The following is a 14,151-nucleotide window of genomic DNA, read 5'->3' as shown; positions in this document are numbered from 1 at the left end:
CACACATAGCAATAACAGCACATCCACATTGACGACAATGTGCAACCCCAACACTAAAGAACGGAAGACACAACTTGCTCCTCTCATGCTCAGAAACAGGCCAACTACATCTAACAGAGCAGGAAACTGTGAGATGGAAATGTACGCATACAACATCACATCCATCATGTAGTCCAAATGTCCCCTGTCCCGGGCAACCCACCACCAGGACCAGGGCAGCCAAGCTACATAGAGGAGAACCCAGACGCTGCACAGACTACACAGCAGGAAGCACCCACCAGCACGGCTGGCTCCCAACACTTCACTGAGCCACACATGGCATCCCAACTCCAGGTGTCAGAATGCCAACAGGAGGTGGCCAAACAGGTACGGTTGGGGTCTAAACCCATGCAAGGTGAACTAGACGCATATGTGGGTGTCTAATTTCCTTCAGGGACCACCTACACCCCACAACGGTGACCCACACTGTGATAGAGACACATGCATTTGCGAATTACCGTTACTGAACCACGTCCAGAGGCATGCAATTATCATTCACACACCCACACTGGATCTGTGTACGGTGGCCCAGTCCACTCCTCTTACGTATTGAGTGGGTGACAACAAAGCCACATGTCCAAGGTTCAACTTGCTGCCTGCGGTGACATGTTTGCGTCCGCTGTACACAGCATAATGTAATGTTGTAGGGCCTGGGGCCCTCAGGCATACATTATGACCACACAGACACACGCAAATAGTTTGTGGAACTGGCTATGGGCACGTGAGCACGGCCCTTTTATTGGCAGGGCCACATGTACACTGATGTCTGTGCTGGATGTGTGTGTGGTGAGTGTAAGCCAGCCCTCACAGTGTGGTTGGTGCTGACAACAACTTGAACACTGAACACCATTACAACGGAAGTGAAAACACCAGCATAACAGAGACAACTGCGGAGCTACATGAGTTAGACGGAGAAAATACAGAGGTCACCCAATATGCAAACAGAAGTGTCCTTGAGTTGCAGTGCACTGAGGTTGGGGAACTAGAGCTGAGTGCGCTCATGTGAAGAAATTGTCCAGGATTGTGTCCCTTCAGGATATACCTGATGCAGCTGCAGTGGGGTGGTTTACACCTGCTTCAACTCATCATCGTCCCAGGTCTCCCACACTGCCTGAGGTGACATTGATGCCTCTCCACAGCACAAAACTCAATCAGTAACGGTGCAGGGGTTGCTGTGCACTGAGTTAGTGGCACTTGGAGTGCTGAGCAGGGTATCGGGCAGATGATGGCATTCACAACAGGTGTGAGCAACTCCGTCAGTCTGCCAGCATGACTGTTTCGACTCTGGCAGTTGGCATTTGGAGGTGGTCCTTGTGGTGGTGGCATGTCCCTCCTGAGGATGTGCGACGTCCAGGCCGATCAGGACTCTATTTGATGTGTGTGCCCTGTTTGGCCGCAGTTGAGGCCGGAGGCAGTAGACAGCACAGGGCCACATACACATGGAATTGATGACCCCAAGGCCATCATCTCTGAGGCCATCCAATATTCTATCGGGCAGGGTCCCTGACTTGAACTGCATAGAGTTAGTGGCCCCAGATGCTATGCGGCCAGTACAGACACACTGCCACAGGATGGTGACTTGAGGTGCACTGAGGTAAGGCCACGCAGACTGAGCGGGTCCTCATTGATGACTGATTTGAGTGTGGTGTAGGTTGCGGGGGACAGTGGAAGATGTCCTGCGGGGCATAATGCAGAGGGTTGAAGCCATCCAGAAGCGGCAAATTGAGGAGTGGAATGCTGCAGCCTGGTTCTTACCAGCACGTCGGTATCAGCTACATGAGGATGAAGACAACCCCCAGTTCATGGACTCAGATGCCACCAACGTTCAACCAGAGAGTGTCCATGAATGTTGGGGAACAGACTTAGTGGCACCGGGGCTGAGAGGGGATGCAGTCTGTGGTGATGCCGGTACAATGATATGAACTTGGCCATTGCTAAATCAAGACTCAGTCCCAAAAGTGTGGCCTACTCGACCACAGTGTAGGCCGGAGGCAGCGGTCAGCAGTGGCTCACAGCCATGTGTCGTTGGCTCGCGATGCACAGAGTTAGTGACACCATGGCAGTTGTCAGTAGTGTTCGATCACCTCCGTAACAATGATCCTTTTTTCCTCCTGACTGAAATGCGCCATCCTCCTACACCTCTCCTTGTGTGCAATGATATGTACTCTGCCATTGAAAAATCAAAACTCAGTTCCAAATGTGTGACCTACTTAAGCTTAGCGTGGGCCCACACACATGTGTGGTCGGAATGCTATACACAGACTTGGTTGCACCACATCAAAGGTAGTATAGTGACATAAAATCTGCCATAAAAATCTGCCATAAATAATTTTCTCTACCACAGTGTAATCAAGACTTAGTTCAAATGTGTACCTTACTAGTCCTCTGTGTATTAATTACTGCGGGCCTGTGTCGCGGAGGCCGTGATGGTCCGAGGGGGCTGCCAAGGTCACGGGCCTTGGGCTTGGAGCTTGCACGGGCATGTGGTGGGCCATCTTTGACACATGCCGGTGTCGGCAAGTGAGCAGTGAGGCCTGAGTGCGCAGGGGCGGGCAAGACGGGTCTGGGGACCAGCGGCCCAGGGTGCAGCAGGCTACAGGATCACAGGCAACACCGCTTACGGTGACGGCATCGGCCTCATGGCAGGCTGTGGGGTGCCGCCCTGGCAGAGACGTTGGGCATTCCGGAAGAGAACCATGCCCAGAGTTACGTGCCTTTTATTCACACCCCTATGCTGGCCTGGCGTATGCCTGGTTAGCCCACTCCGCTCACACTTACAGGGGTCCGTAATAAGCTATATTTCCGCAAGCTTCCCTACTGGCTGGGGTGACATGGTTGTGTCCACTTTCCACTACACTCCAAACAGCAGGAGTGTATGTCCACATGGATATGTGTGTGGTCTGCATACTGCAGTCTGGCCACCTCATCCACTCCACACTTGGCATTGTGTACCTTCTCATTCATCGGTCACTTGCCTCCTTTGCACATGCCTGGTTCCCACCTCTACCTACATTCTGCTATTGTGTGGCTGAGGTGGCATGCCGTTGATGGCTAATGTGTAGGTTGGGCTGTCGTGTCTGATGGGTGGGCATGTTGTTTGGCATGTTGTATGTGAGTTTGTAACATGTGCATTCCCAGTGTTTTGAGTTGCATGATTGTGGAGTTGAGGTGTGGTGTGTTAATTTGGTACTTAGCAACGAGCAGTGCATTTCCGTAGGTGCCATCTTGGTAGCACTGGTTAATGATGGACTGTCAGAAGATGTAGGAATCATGCACACTGACAGAGTAGTTGGTGTCGACATTGGTGATGATTCCCCAGTGGTCCACTATTGCCTGTACATTTATGGAATACGTGTGCTTTCTGTTGCAGTTATTGTGTGCTGTGTTGCCAGGGGGCAATACTGGGACATGTGTGCAGTTAATTGCCCCAACACGTGTGGGTAACTGGCTATGGTGTAGATGCGTTGCTTATTCTCCAGCTGTTCCTGCATAGTGTGGGGGAAGTATAGATAGTGGGGTACAAAGCTGATGATGTCATCCAAGACAGTTGTAATGAACTTTGATAGGGCTGGCTGCGAGACTCCTCTGACTCTGGCAGTTGTTGGTTGGAAGGTACCAGAGGCCAACACGTGCAGCACGGCCAGCAGCTTTGTCTGAAGTTGGATGTTGGTTGTACGCTGTGTTGGTACCGTCAGCCTGTAGGCAATGGTGGTCAGGATGCAGAGGATGGTTGTCCCTTTGAGCCTGTGGTGGGCAATGACATTCTCTGGTGTTGGGTCTGTGCTTTTGGTGCATTTTCTGAAAGTCACTGTATTTGTCTGCGCAGACTCAGTGTTGGTGTGGAAGGGGGTTACCTGGGGGCTGGCGGGCTTGGGGGTGGTGGCAGTGGGTGTTGTGGCCCTCTTGGGTGTCCAGCCTGCATGATCAGTGGCTCCATGACATCTGTTGCCCTTCAGGTGTGGCTCTGGGCTGGGCTCCCTTTTCTGGTGCAGGCTGTTGTCCAACTTTACACCAGGTCAGAGCAGGTGTTAGATTCCTGCTGCTAACGTGCCTTATCGCCTGTTTTGGGTTATTATCGCCGATCTGGCTGGTCATTGAAAATGTTGCGGAGTGGTGTTGTCGCAGCTTTTATTGCACGGGACTGCCTATTCTGCATCTCATTAGCGATAGATGCCGGGGTCATCTGTGGGCATGTTTTTTGTGGCTGCTATCGCAGGAAAACTGGCGATATGGGCTGTTAGCACCAGCTTGTGAATAGGGTGATAGATTTATCGCCAGTTTGGCTGCGATAAACTGCCGATAACTCGACTATAATTCCTTGAGAATATGCCCCTTGGCTTTATAATGAGTGAAACACGGCTAAACTTCCATCTTACAAAGAAAAAGACATAGACTGGATCCGCTACTCACACATGGAACCTGTTAATCTGAGAGCTTTGTAAGAGATATTAGAAGCACAGGAAGGGGAGCAAGCATTGACAATGCCAATAGGTCTCGCCTTTTGGACCTATTGACTTTGCCAATGCCTTTTGGTGATGTTGTGCAGCATCAGCCAAAGGGGGAAAAAGCACAATAACATACTCTCTGCTGAGAATTTAACCCTTTTCATAGCTGCACGAATGCTTGTTGTATTTAAATTGTATTTATATTGCGCTTACTACCCCTGATGAGGTATTGAAGTGCTTTGTTGTGAGTAGCATACTGCTCCAGAACCCAAGATTAGAGGTTAATAGTAGATTAGTAATCTTGTTTTACTTTTCTTTGTGCATTAGTTGTGTTAGGTTTGTGCTCTTGTGTTTTTAGAGTAAGGATAGAATGATGGGAATGGAGCCGGAAAGGGGAAATAATACGTTGTTTTTGCAAGTGGTGGTTGTGTGTGCTTGTTAGTTGATGGCCTGGCTATATAGGAGGGTGAAGTTTGAGATGGCTGTTGGGGGGTTCATAAAGGTTCATAGTGTTCAGAAAGGTTTGGGATGAGTCAGAGAAGAGGGATGGGAGAAAGGTTGAAAGGAGGATAGTATTTTTTTAAATATGAATGATGACTTGTGGTTACTAAATAAATATGCACATTTCGACTATAGACAAGCTCTCTGAGGCAGTCATATGGGGTGTGAAGCACTTTTTAGGACCCCAAACCCGTCCGGATAAAATAAAAATAAATTACTGCTTGCCTCGGTCCACTGTAAAAAATGCAGAAGGCAACCGACAGTGTAATATCACACTCATGTCACTGTTCATTTGGAACTTTCAACACTTTGACTCAGAAGTGCAATGCCGTTCCGGATTCTTGCTCCACTATGGTTCTGAGATATAAATGTGATGCTACTCTGCCTTCTAGGGCACTTATAGGAAATATAGACAATGTATGTGTGTGTGTATATATATATATGTATATATATATATATATATATATATATATATATATTCACTGAAAAAACCATAGGTTATAGACCATATATAGTTAGGAATTAGCATTTAGAAAACCTTATTTTACTCACACAAAACCATTGAAATTCCATATATAGTTAGTTGCACTAACTATATATTGCGCACCCGCAATCCACTGCTGATGATGTCACATATTACATCATTCATGACATGGTCAGTGACATCACTGATGACATCACTGATGACATCTCAAATGACATCACTGATGACAACATCCAGTGACTGTATGTTTCTGTAAAGTTAAAATATGTCTTAGATATTGAAGAATGAGTGGATGTATAAGTGTCTGGATGAAGGATTTAGTAGGTGCGTGACTGACTGTATGAGTGAGTGATTATATGTGTCTCACTGAATGCATGGGTTAGTGACTAAACTGTCTTAATTTGTGCATCATTATGTCTGTTGTGATGTAAACTGCTGCATGTGTTGATCATTAGCTATACGAGAGGCTATATGTGTTATTAATTGGTTGCCCAAGTATTTCTATGGGAGATTGAGTTTGTGTGGGGGTGGCTGGAAGGTGTGTGACTCTGTGCATAGATGTGTGAGCAGTTTATTCACTAGGTGCATGAGTTCAAGAGTGCATGTGGAAACAGCTACATGGGCAGTTGACTGTGTGCATGAGTGTATTGATGAGTGAATGGATATCTCAATGCTACATGTCATAGTAAGTACATATGTAAAACACAGTACATGTGAGAGTTGGCATATATAAATAACTGTGCATGAGAGCCACTGAGTGAGTGGTTGTATCGATCATTGTGAACTTGTATCAGGGATTGTATAAGAGAGTAAATATGTGTTAGTATATGTTTCAATAAGTAAGGTGTGTATAACTGTATAGTTGAAGAAATGGAGGTGAGATTGTTTCTTTGCATGACTGACTGGGTGTGTGAGTAACTCCATGGATGAGTGGCAGTGTGTGAGTGTCTGTATACACTGAGTGTATCTAAGGTTATATTAGAGTCTGAAGAGGTTTATCGTATTAGCACAAGAATGATGCCAAATGAGACGTCATCAGTGATGTCATCAGTGATGTCATTTGAGATGTCATCAGTGATGTCATCAGTGATGTCACTGACCATGTCATGAATGATGTAATATGTGACATCATCAGCAGTGGATTGCGGGTGCGCAATATATAGTTAGTGCAACTAACTATATATGGAATTTCAATGGTTTTGTGTGAGTAAAATAAGGTTTTCTAAATGCTAATTCCTAACTATATATGGTCTATAACCTATGGTTTTTTCAGTGAATTTTCAAGGTTTTGTAAATGCTAATTCCTAACTATATATGGTCTATAACCTATGGTTTTTTCTGTGAATTTCATTGGTTTTTTAACAGCTAATATCTGTAGCTGTAAAATGTATTCTTCTTTAAATCCAAAAATATATTTTATATGTTTATGAATAATTTTTTTTTTAAATATTTTTTTTTCTTCGTTCCCGCTTCGCGAATCGGGAAGCTTCCCGTTAGCTGACCTTGATGCCGCGAAATAGACCGCGAGCCGGTAAACGTTTCTTTACCGCAAGTGCCGCGTTAGAAAACAACATCGTGACGCCTCCCGTCCGCATGACGTTTCACGTTGTCGCGTGATACGTCATATGACGTGCTACGTTAGCGAACTGGTACGCGAAGCGAGTCGCAAAGCGCAGGTTTCTGGAAGCCAACCGGGAGGCCCTGCAAAGCGCTTAACGTAAACACAGCAAGTCATGTGACTTGGTAATAACACTTTTCATTGGTTCATTTCACTTTTGGTTTCCTAATGATGTAAGACTAGGTCATATAATCTAAAATGAACACTTTTGATTGGTTGAGAACTCTTGTTTTTCCCAAATGATGAAAATCCCTCCTTCTTTCCTCACTCTGACTTTCATCATTGTGAGAGAAAGACCCTTTGTGATCACTGAGCAATGGCTTCTTTAGTAGCTTCAGCTGGTGCTTCCCCACCACCTCCACCACATCCAAGGAAGAGTGGACCACCTGCTCAAGTTCTAATTCAACAAGAAGAAGAAGAAGAGGAACAGGAGGACGAGCACGAAGAGAGGCAGTTTTTGCCTGAGCAGCCCAGGACGTCTCACCGGAAAGAAAACTTCATTTGGCAATTTTTTAAAATTCCCAAAGGTCAGAAAAAAGTAAATGCAAGATACGTAACTTGCCTTATATGTCAAGATAGACTGTCCAGAGGGACCGACAAAAAATACAGTTTCGGAAACTACACAATGCATCGCCATATGACTAGGTGGCATCCTAACAACTACAGTGCTGCACAGTTTCGGAACGACCTAGATAATCTCCCTATTATGGCCAGAAGATCTGTTGTACCGGAAGTAACGGGACCAGAGGGCAGGGAGATGGTGCCAAATATACAAATGAGATTTGGTGATGTAAAACACATCTGCGCATTTTGCGATGGATTCATTTCCTACGGAGAAAAAAGCATCACTCTGATCAACAGAGCTATTGACTATCATATGCAAGTTTGTCCGAAACGCCCAAAATAATAAATACTTCTTTTTTTTGTTTTGTTGCTCCTGTTGAGCCCTTTACAATGAATCGTTTTCATTGCCCCCTCCAAGAAAAACCCCAAAAAATATAAAACTGTTCCGAAAAATTCAAAAACAGTAAAAAAATGTTCAGAAAAATAAAAAAAAAAGTTCTTTTCAGAACTACCTCCCCGTTATTAAAAAATTGGTACAATATTTGGAATTGTGCCAACCTCTATTTCTCTTAGTTCGCTTCCTAGTTCGCTCGCTGGTACGCGAACCGGAAGCGAACCAAAAACAGTAAGTATAAGGGAAGGAAACAGACACTTATGTTAAAAGAAACACAGCTATAAGGGAGTAAACTAGAGATACCATTACCCGTAATCCACTGCTGATGATGTCACATATTACATCATTCATGACATGCTCAGTGACATCATCAGCAGAGGATTGCGGGTTTTTTGGCAACATGCCTTATCCACGGTTTAATAACGCTGCCTTTTGCTTTATATAAGTTTTCAAATTGTATGAAATATATACCAATAGGTCGTTATGAACCTTTAGGTAGTGCTTTTCTTCATGAGGTCTGGTCGCTTCCATACACATACAGATGTTTCAAAGATGATCAAGAAGTTTATCTGAATGGAGAGGAATGCACTGAGACGCCAGATCATTCACTAATGTGTAGGCACATACAGTTACACGGTTCATGCAACAAACACCGACCAAATATGGCTTGCGTGTTGCAAGGCACGCCAGTTCCTGCTATCATCCCCACGTTCAAGTTGTTGGAAAATGGTAGTTATTTGATGCTCAATAATGAAGATTGTTCTGAGTTAATTAAAAGTATTCCTTTTATCGTAACAGTAAGTGAACGGGTTATTTGCTGCAGAAATGTTCTATTTCCTCCCACACATGAACATAGGGAGTTTTCAATCTGGCCACAAATACCAACCTTGGGACACGTTTCAACGGCATGGCAAGAATAAGAGCTCTTTTGTCTCAGAGAGAGGTGGCCTTGAGTTCGGCCCGTGAAACTTTCGTACTTCACATAGCGAACACCCATACAGAGGTGCACACCCTTTTCAATTAAGATTTGCCTTTCAATTTCAGCAACATGTTTCCGACTATCTTTAACGCATCCTCCACAAAGTCCCTGGCACACTTTTTTAAAGTTGTTACCAGTGGTCTCGTGACTTCATTTGAGAAAATCTTTGGAGTCATCCCTGCTTCCTTTCATTGTATTTTCTGCACTCTGGTTCGTAGATTGGCATTTTTACTTGCATTACCAGCGGACGCTCTTGTGCTTTTTTACATTTTTAAATATGGATGTCCCTCCTATGCAACCTCCGACCCTGCAGCTGCTGACACTGTTCCGCAATCGCATGCTAGAATATTATGGCACAATGCCGTTGGCGATATTAAGCACGGCATATGGATTATCTTTTCGGTTCTCCTACTTCACCTGTGTCCAGCCTGTATTTCACTGCCTGACCTGTGATTTCGATTGGGCCATTGATTTGTGTCTCTGCGGACCGGTTTCTCCTGACGTCGACTTTAATCAGCTGATGACTCCTATCATTACTCACAAGTTGGTTTGTCCTGGCGAAAGGATTATGGCTGTGGCATTGATGCATGGACTACTTGGTCCCTGGAATTTACTGGCGGCAGCACAGTCTTTCTTGGAACAGAGCTTTCTTGAAAACCCACCGAGCTGTCCTCTGATGGTGATAGAGGATCCGGTGCTGGGAGAGCACGTATGTTCTTTTCCGCTTTTAAATTGGATGGCTGAACTGTTTTCGGATGAAGACGGTGACTTCCTATTGGAGGCTGTTGCAGCTTATTTTGCATACACAGTTATGTCATAGACCTTTTTCATGTTTGATATGCTGAGTACTAGCATTTCATTGACAATTCATTGACTTATTTGTCAAGTTTTTATTATTTACCTTGCCTATTGGCTTAAGACTCGATAAAGTACTTGGCTGTTTTATTTTTCTTTAGCATTAAATTTTCCTAGTTTTTAATGCTTTACCTTGCGGACCGTCCACATATAAACTTGCAATCTGCTCTCATGAGATGGCACTTCTATTATCTTATTCAGTTCGTTTCCGGATCATGAGGAGGTGTCATCTAGGTCCTGGATATCTTTACACCGTGTTAAGTTAGCATGGGCTCATTACCGGTTTAAACGCCATTTTTCCTTTTTTGCAACTTCTGCACACGACACTTAGTTGTTGCTTTAGCTTTCCACCTAGTAGTTCATCGTGGTTTACATGAGAATAATATGTTATTGGTCTACTATCTGCTTTACTTGTTAAACTATATCTGTACAGCGAGTGCTAAAGTTTCAAGAACAACACGATACAGAATTGTTATGAGGTCTGATCTCCACGACTTCATACTCATAACATAAGTGCAACTTCTGCCAATTCTGGGCATGAGGCGGGTTTTATATTGCTTTGCCGAACACACATACACAACAGTTGATGCGGTTCACATGAAGAGAGAGCTGGTGTATGCTGATGTGATTCCTTCAAATCTAAGACACTAAAGTATGGGCACGCCCTAAACCAACACAAAGAGACCTTCTTAGCAAATAATATAATATGTGTATTAGGGAGGGTGAGATATAAGCAGCCGCGGGCCGTGGAGGGAGTTACGATGGGGCAGGGAGGCGGGGAGGGGGAGAAGCAGGGTGGAGCCCTCTCTACCTTGCCCCTCCCCCTCCCCGCCTCCCTGCCCCACCGTAACTCCCTCCACGGCCCGCGGCTGCTTATAAGTGTTGCTAACTCTTATTCATTTACAGCATGTTAACATACTGTCACCATTCGCTTTTTATGTACTAGTAACTATGCTGGTAATTTTGCTACTGATAATATGTGTACTTGTATTCTCCACCCTGCTTCTCCCCCTCCCCGCCTCCCTGCCTCACCGTAACTCCCTCCACGGCCCGCGGCTGCTTATAAGTGTTGCTAACTCTTATTCATTTACAGCATGTTAACATACTATCACCATTCACTTTTTATGTACTAGTAACTATGCTGGTAATTTTGCTACTGATAATATGTGTACTTTTATTATCTAAGGTACTACGCCTGAGAAGACGGCATTAGTAAATAAACATTTCAAATACACATCTGTTCTTCTTAACTCCATGTTCTGGTTTCTAAGAAATCTATAACGACCGACTGTTCATGAGTTCCACGTATCCTGAGGTACTATAAGTTCATATTCTGGATTGTCTAAACATTGAGAGTTTGTTATATCCAATGTGACACTGTACCTAGCTTGCTAAGGAGTTTTTGATTACTAACGTGAGTTTTGGGACACCCTAATTCGCCGAGGTTCCAATCCTCTGTCCACAGTTCTGTGTGAGAACAGAAACCCTGCGACAGGGGCACCCCCGACCCTTGCTGGAGCTTCATCACACTTGCGATACAACTCCAGCAATGCGCCACCTTTACGGCACAGATACATCACGCATCTGTGCTGTTTTTGCCCCATGATGCGCCGCATTGTAAATGCAGCACACCATAGGTGACGGAACAGCGGCACAAAATGACTAACACATCCCTGGTGATGCGCCAGTCATCATAAATGTATCCCTATGCTTCTTATCTTGTTAGAGATGAACCGCCATATGTATCATCAAAGTTATTTGCATTTCCTAAATAGCGAACTTTAAGGAATAAATAGCGATTCTTTACCATTCCTAGTTTGCGATGAGCTATTTGCTAATTAGCCGAATGTAGCCCAATGAAGCCCAATGTAGCCCAATGTATCCCAAAGATGGCCGCCAGACACACAAAAAAACAAATGTAGCCCAAATATCAGCCAGATGTAGCCCAACTATAGCCCAGTGACAGAATGACCAATCAGCTTCGCAAACCTCCGTTACGCGAAGCGGAGCGCTGTTACAGATATATATCTTTTTTTGAACGTTAATTTCTCAAAATCCACTGGAGCACATATATTGAGACCTAGCAAAGGCACATCGGGCTACCAGTCCCTAATATTTTGCCAAGTTTCGTGCAAATCCATTCAGCCGTTCAATTATTATTATTATTATTTTTTTTTGCCCCGCGGGCCCTTTTAAAACCTCCACATCAAACCTAGGGGGTCAGCGAGGATCTACTATGCCCCCTTATAGTTATTTCCCCCTTTGTTTTGACCTCCTCTTGTCTCTCGATCCTACCGAGAGACAAGATGGCGGCCGCTACGGACTGTTTGGAATGTTGACAGACGCCGGAGAACCAATCAGCTTCGCTTCACAAAGCTCCGTTGCGCGAAAAGTCCGCGAACCAGTGCGCTGCCCGGTCCGCTGTTACAGATATATATCTTTTTTTAAACGTTAATTTCTCAAAATCCACTGGAGCACATATATTGAGACCTACAAAAGGCACATCGGGCTACCAGTCCCTACAATTTTGCCAAGTTTCGTGCAAATCCATTCAGCCGTTCGGGCTAAAAGTGAGGCCAACCGCCCTATGGAAAACTCAATGTTAAAAACACGTTTTGGGACCCCCCTTTTTTCTCGGCCCCCACTGGACGAACCCCCCCCAAATTTTCAAGGGCTGCTCAGAAACAAAATGTGCCATTTTCCTGAAAATTTCAGCCAATTCCGTCCACAAACGCCAAAGTTATTAGACATAGAATTTTCAAAAAACCCATAGAGAAAAAATCCTAACTATATATACCTACTGGCGACCGCCAGTAGGTAATATATATATATATATATATAGCGAGAGAGAGAGAGAGAGAGAGAGAGAGTAGTAGAGTAGTAGAGAGTGAGTAGTAAAGTGAGTAGTAGAGAGCAAGTAGTAGAGAGTGGGTAGTAGAGAGTGAGTAGTAGAGAGTAGTATAGAGTGAGAAGTAGAGAGAGTAGTAGAGAGTGAGTAGTAGAGAGAGTAGTAGAGAGTAGTAGAGTAGTAGAGTGAGTAGTAGAGTGAATAGTAGAGAGTATTAGAGAGTGTTTAGTAGAGAGTGAGTAGTAGAGAGTGAGTAGTAGAGAGTAATAGAGAGAGAGTACTAGAGTGGGTAGTAGAGAGTGAGTAGTAGAGAGTAGTAGAGTGAGTAGTAGAGAGTGAGTAGTAGAGAGAGAGTAATAAAGAGTAGTAGAAAGCGAGTAATAGAGTAATAGAGAGTGAGTGGTAAAAGTAGTAGAGAGTAGTAGAGAGAGTAGTAGAGTGTAGTAGAGTTAGTAGTAGAGAGTACGTAGTAGAGAGAGAGTAGTAGAGAGTAGTAGAGTAGTAGAAAGTGAGTAGTAGAGAGTAGTAGAGAGTGAGTAGTAGAGAAAGTAGTAGAGAGTGAATAGTAGAGAGTAGTAGAGCGAGTAGTAGAGAGTGAGTAGTAGAGAGTGAGTAGTAGACAGTGAAAAGTAGAGAGTGAGTAGTAGAGAGACAGTAGTAGAGAGTGTGTAGAAGAGAGTAGTAGAGTGAGTAGTAGAGAGAGAGTAGTAGAGAGTGAGTACTAGAGTAGTAGAGAGTGAGTGGTAGAGTAGTAGAGAGTAGCAGAGTGAGTAGTAGAGAGTAGTAGAGAGTGAGTAGTAGAGAGTGAGTAGTAGAGAGTAGTAGTAGAGAGTAGTAGTAAGAGAGTGGCAGAGAGTGAGTAGTAGAGAGAGAGTAGTAGAGAGTGAGTAGTAGAGAGTAAGTAGTAGAGCAGTAGAGAGTGAGTAGTAGAGAGTAAGTAGTAGATTAGTAGAGAGTAGTCAATCAGTGTCAGTCAGTGTCAATCAGTCAGTATCAGTCAGTCAGTGTCAACTAGCGCAGCATTGCTGACCTGGTTCTCTGGCTCTAAAGCAGCTCTGCTGACCTGGTTCACTGGCTCTAAAGCAGCTCTGCTGACCTGGTTCTTTCCCTCTAAAGCAGCTCTGCTGACTTGGTTTCTCTGGCTCTGGAGCAGCTGTGCTGACCTCGTTCTTAGGCTATGAAGCAGTTCTGCTGATCTGGTTCTCTGGCTCTACAACAGCTCTGCTGACCTGGTTCTTTGGCTCTAAAGCAGCTCTGCTGACCCGGTTCTATGGCTCTAAAGCTGTTCTGCTAACATGGTTCTCTGGCTCTAGAGGAGCTCTGCTGACCTGGTTCTCTCCCTCTAGAGCAGCTCTGCTGACATGGTTCTCTCCCACTAAAGCAGCACTGCTGACCTGGTTTTCTGGCTCTAGAGCAGCTTTGCT

This window comes from Lissotriton helveticus, chromosome 1_1 (assembly GCF_964261635.1).
Source record: "Lissotriton helveticus chromosome 1_1, aLisHel1.1, whole genome shotgun sequence".
Classification (NCBI taxonomy): Eukaryota; Metazoa; Chordata; class Amphibia; order Caudata; family Salamandridae; genus Lissotriton; species Lissotriton helveticus.
Note: the sequence above shows the minus strand (reverse complement) of the source record.